Genomic DNA, 5,000 nt, shown 5'->3' with positions numbered 1-5,000 from the left:
GCGGGAATGAAACACACAGGTCTGCCGCAACCACAGACACGGCGCGCCCCCCTCTCACTAGCGAAAAGCGCATCCCGACGTGACATACCTCCTTTGACACACTGACGCTGCCTCGCGCATCCACTTCCTACGGTCAATATCAACGAACCTCGCCCCCCCCCCCCCCAACACGCCATCCCATACCACATTGTGTACCGTACCCAAACATAACATGTACTGTACTACAACGCAATGTGTACCATAAAACAACCCAGTTTGTACCTTAACCTAACCTATGTCACCTTAACCTAACCTATGTCACCTTAACCTAACCTATGTCACCTTAACCTAACCTATGTCACCTTAACCTAACCTATGTCACCTTAACCTAACCTATGTCACCTTAACCTAACCTATGTCACCTTAACCTAACCTATGTCACCTTAACCTAACCTATGTCACCTTAACCTAACCTATGTCACCTTAACCTAACCTATGTCACCTTAACCTAACCTATGTCACCTTAACCTAACCTATGTCACCTTAACCTAACCTATGTCACCTTAACCTAACCTATGTCACCTTAACCTAACCTATGTCACCTTAACCTAACCTATGTCACCTTAACCTAACCTATGTCACCTTAACCTAACCCATCTTGCACCCTAACCTAACCTATGTTGCACCTTAACCTAACCTATGTCGCACCTTAACCTAACCTATTTTGCACCGTTACCTAACTCAATATGCACCGCAATGTAACTCAATATGCACCGCAATGTAACGCAATTTGTACCGCAATTTGTACCGCAATGTAATGCAATTTGTACCGCAATGTAATGCAATTTGTACCGCAATGTAATGCAATTTGTACCGCAATGTAATGCAATTTGTACCGCAATGTAATGCAATTTGTACCGCAATGTAATGCAATTTGTGCCGCAATCTACCCCAAGTTGTGCCGCAATCTACCCCAAGTTGTGCCGCAATCTACCCCAAGTTGTGCCGCAATCTACCCCAAGTTGTGCCGCAATCTACCCCACGTCGTGCCCCAACGTGACCCAGGTTGTGCCCCAACGTGACCCAGGTTGTGCCCGAACCTGACCCAGGTTGTGCCCGAACCTGACCCAGGTTGTGCCCGAACCTGACCCAGGTTGTGCCCGAACCTGACCCAGGTTGTGCCCGAACCTGACCCAGGTTGTGCCCGAACCTGACCCAGGTTGTGCCCGAACCTGACCCAGGTTGTGCCCGAACCTGACCCAGGTTGTGCCCGAACCTGACCCAGGTTGTGCCCGAACCTGACCCAGGTTGTGCCCGAACCTGACCCAGGTTGTGCCCGAACCTGACCCAGGTTGTGCCCGAACCTGACCCAGGTTGTGCCTTAACCTGACCCAGGTTGTGCCTTAACCTGACCCAGGTTGTGCCTTAACCTGACCCAGGTTGTGCCTTAACCTGACCCAGGTTGTGCCTTAACCTGACCCAGGTTGTGCCTTAACCTGACCCAGGTTGTGCCTTAACCTGACCCAGGTTGTGCCTTAACCTGACCCAGGTTGTGCCTTAACCTGACCCAGGTTGTGCCTTAACCTGACCCAGGTTGTGCCTTAACCTGACCCAGGTTGTGCCTTAACCTGACCCAGGTTGTGCCTTACCCTGCTCTGTAATTGGCATATGACACGTTACATTAATGTATTGTTGTCCAACCGCAACCCGCTCAGAATAGTTCGCGACTCGCACTCCCCGGTCTCATGTGTATCGTTTCATGTTCAACACGTCGCAAGTGTTGCTTCCTTTTTACATGCTCACGCTATACACTGTAATGTGGACGCCAGCAGGACGTACATCGCCCCCCCCCCCACCCTTCCCCCTTCCCCATGCCTTCGCAAGCTGGTCGGTCAGGTGCATGCCGAAGCACTCAGTCTACGTCGTGTTCTGTCCTGTGTCCACTGTCCGCCGATGTACGCCTAACCCACACACTGTACTGCACAGCGGTCCTCATGTACTGAATGATACACTCTGGCACATGTGTGACCGTACAAAGACTGCGGTGAACCATACCGTCCAGATGTTGTGCACACAGCTACGTGTCATCTCGCCATAACAGCTGCATTGCAGTGTGGTACGCCATAGAGACGTGTGGGAGTAATGGACGCGGTGGATGGCGATCAGCATGAGCCGTCTGTTCATGTAGTGGCGCGTGTATGCAGACGTAGTAGTCTCTTCTCACACAATGTGATAGCACGGTGCCCCGCGTTCCACATCTGCGACATGCTACAGAGGCCGGTTGACAGTTGGTCGCGCAATGGACATCGCATACGTACGGGGGCACCTTCCACGTGCCCTCTAGTTGGGCACATTTTGTTGCGTGGATGTGAGCGGACGTATTGTGTCTTGACACCTGACAGGCAGGCATGCAATAATAGTTGACTTTGCAAACGGGGATGGACGTGTACGTTTACTGGTGACGTTACGCAAATGAACAACTGGTAACCCGTTGTGGTGCGGTTGTCCTTGCTGGAGGTACATCTGTGAGGGCAACGATCGGTACAGCTACGAAGCGGTCCCCACCATACCAACGAACGTGAATGTGAATCTGGGTGTGAAGCGATACGCGGCTGTGGGTGGGTGGGACTGTCCCCGGCCGGTGAGGGGGGGCCGCCCGGCGTGCTGGCCGCGCGGTGCGTGGGCGCACGCGCTACAGCCGGCTGGTGGGGGCGCCCAGTGGCAGGCGCGCCGGCCGACGGACGCGGCAGGCGGCGCAGCTGCGCGCCGGGGCACCCTGCGCGCGGCGCCGTGCAGCCAAAGTGGGTCCTCGCCGGCCCGGTGCGAAGCGCGGTGGACATCTGCAGTGTGCTGGTCCGATTGAGGACTGTGTGCGTTGAGGATGCGCCGCCGCCCGGCACTCGGCGCCGCGACGCCGTCTGCTGCTCGGTCGCCCCAGCGGTTCTCGCTGGTGGTTTGTATCGCAGTTGTGCAGACGTGTTGGCACGTGCGCTGTGCTGGGAGAGTTCGCTTCGGCACCCACGTGGGGCCTTTTCCCTTCTGTGGCGCTGGCGTTGGAGCTGCCGGTCACCGTAGGTGGCGCGTGTTGTCTCCCGCCGGCAATGCCACGACAGCACGCTCCCGGGCCTCTGTCGGCAGCGGCAAGCTCAGTTGGGAGCACGGGTGGTCGCACCTAAAGCGTCTACTCGCCTAACTCCGGGCGATTGCGCCTCTCTCGAACCCGACCAAGTACTTAGGACGGCGCTGCGCGCCGCCGGGACCTGAGAGGGTTTCGAGGTGTATTGTGCAGGGGAGCTCAGCCTCCTCCTGTTTGCAGAATAATTGAGCGGACGCTTGCGTGTTCGCGCGGGCCCCCGGGACACACTCCCGGGCGGCCGGCTGCTCAGCTCTAGTTGACGCAGCTCCCTGGTTGATCCTGCCAGTAGTCATATGCTTGTCTCAAAGATTAAGCCATGCATGTCTCAGTACAAGCCGCATTAAGGTGAAACCGCGAATGGCTCATTAAATCAGTTATGGTTCCTTAGATCGTACCCACGTTACTTGGATAACTGTGGTAATTCTAGAGCTAATACATGCAAACAGAGTCCCGACCAGAGATGGAAGGGACGCTTTTATTAGATCAAAACCAATCGGTCGGCTCGTCCGGTCCGTTTGCCTTGGTGACTCTGAATAACTTTGGGCTGATCGCACGGTCCTCGTACCGGCGACGCATCTTTCAAATGTCTGCCTTATCAACTGTCGATGGTAGGTTCTGCGCCTACCATGGTTGTAACGGGTAACGGGGAATCAGGGTTCGATTCCGGAGAGGGAGCCTGAGAAACGGCTACCACATCCAAGGAAGGCAGCAGGCGCGCAAATTACCCACTCCCGGCACGGGGAGGTAGTGACGAAAAATAACGATACGGGACTCATCCGAGGCCCCGTAATCGGAATGAGTACACTTTAAATCCTTTAACGAGTATCTATTGGAGGGCAAGTCTGGTGCCAGCAGCTGCGGTAATTCCAGCTCCAATAGCGTATATTAAAGTTGTTGCGGTTAAAAAGCTCGTAGTTGGATTTGTGTCCCACGCTGTTGGTTCACCGCCCGTCGGTGTTTAACTGGCATGTATCGTGGGACGTCCTGCCGGTGGGGCGAGCCGAAGGCGTGCGACCGCCTCGTGCGTGTTCGTGCGTCCCGAGGCGGACCCCGTTGAAATCCTACCAAGGTGCTCTTTATTGAGTGTCTGGGTGGGCCGGCACGTTTACTTTGAACAAATTAGAGTGCTTAAAGCAGGCAAGCCCGCCTGAATACTGTGTGCATGGAATAATGGAATAGGACCTCGGTTCTATTTTGTTGGTTTTCGGAACCCGAGGTAATGATTAATAGGGACAGGCGGGGGCATTCGTATTGCGACGTTAGAGGTGAAATTCTTGGATCGTCGCAAGACGAACAGAAGCGAAAGCATTTGCCAAGTATGTTTTCATTAATCAAGAACGAAAGTTAGAGGTTCGAAGGCGATCAGATACCGCCCTAGTTCTAACCATAAACGATGCCAGCCAGCGATCCGCCGCAGTTCCTCCGATGACTCGGCGGGCAGCCTCCGGGAAACCAAAGCTTTTGGGTTCCGGGGGAAGTATGGTTGCAAAGCTGAAACTTAAAGGAATTGACGGAAGGGCACCACCAGGAGTGGAGCCTGCGGCTTAATTTGACTCAACACGGGAAACCTCACCAGGCCCGGACACCGGAAGGATTGACAGATTGATAGCTCTTTCTTGATTCGGTGGGTGGTGGTGCATGGCCGTTCTTAGTTGGTGGAGCGATTTGTCTGGTTAATTCCGATAACGAACGAGACTCTAGCCTGCTAACTAGTCGCGTGACATCCTTCGTGCTGTCAGCGATTACTTTTCTTCTTAGAGGGACAGGCGGCTTCTAGCCGCACGAGATTGAGCAATAACAGGTCTGTGATGCCCTTAGATGTTCTGGGCCGCACGCGCGCTACACTGAAGGAATCAGCGTGTCTTCCTAGGCCGAAAGGTCGGGG

The 5,000-nt window shown here is 54.5% G+C and overlaps 1 non-coding gene across 1 annotated transcript in view; it reads left to right on the top strand.

Annotated features, from left to right (window-relative positions):
* The first annotated feature begins 3,381 nt into the window (after positions 1-3,381).
* LOC126146933 (small subunit ribosomal RNA) overlaps positions 3,382-5,000 on the top strand; it is a 1,909-nt gene continuing 290 nt past the window's right edge. Inside the window, exon 1 of the ribosomal RNA XR_007529843.1 lies at positions 3,382-5,000. This exon is cut by the window's right edge and continues 290 nt beyond it. This is a non-coding gene — a ribosomal RNA (small subunit ribosomal RNA).

Source organism: Schistocerca cancellata, unplaced genomic scaffold (assembly GCF_023864275.1).
Source record: "Schistocerca cancellata isolate TAMUIC-IGC-003103 unplaced genomic scaffold, iqSchCanc2.1 HiC_scaffold_838, whole genome shotgun sequence".
NCBI classification, from domain to species: Eukaryota; Metazoa; Arthropoda; class Insecta; order Orthoptera; family Acrididae; genus Schistocerca; species Schistocerca cancellata.
This window is presented reverse-complemented; position numbering and strand designations above follow the sequence as displayed.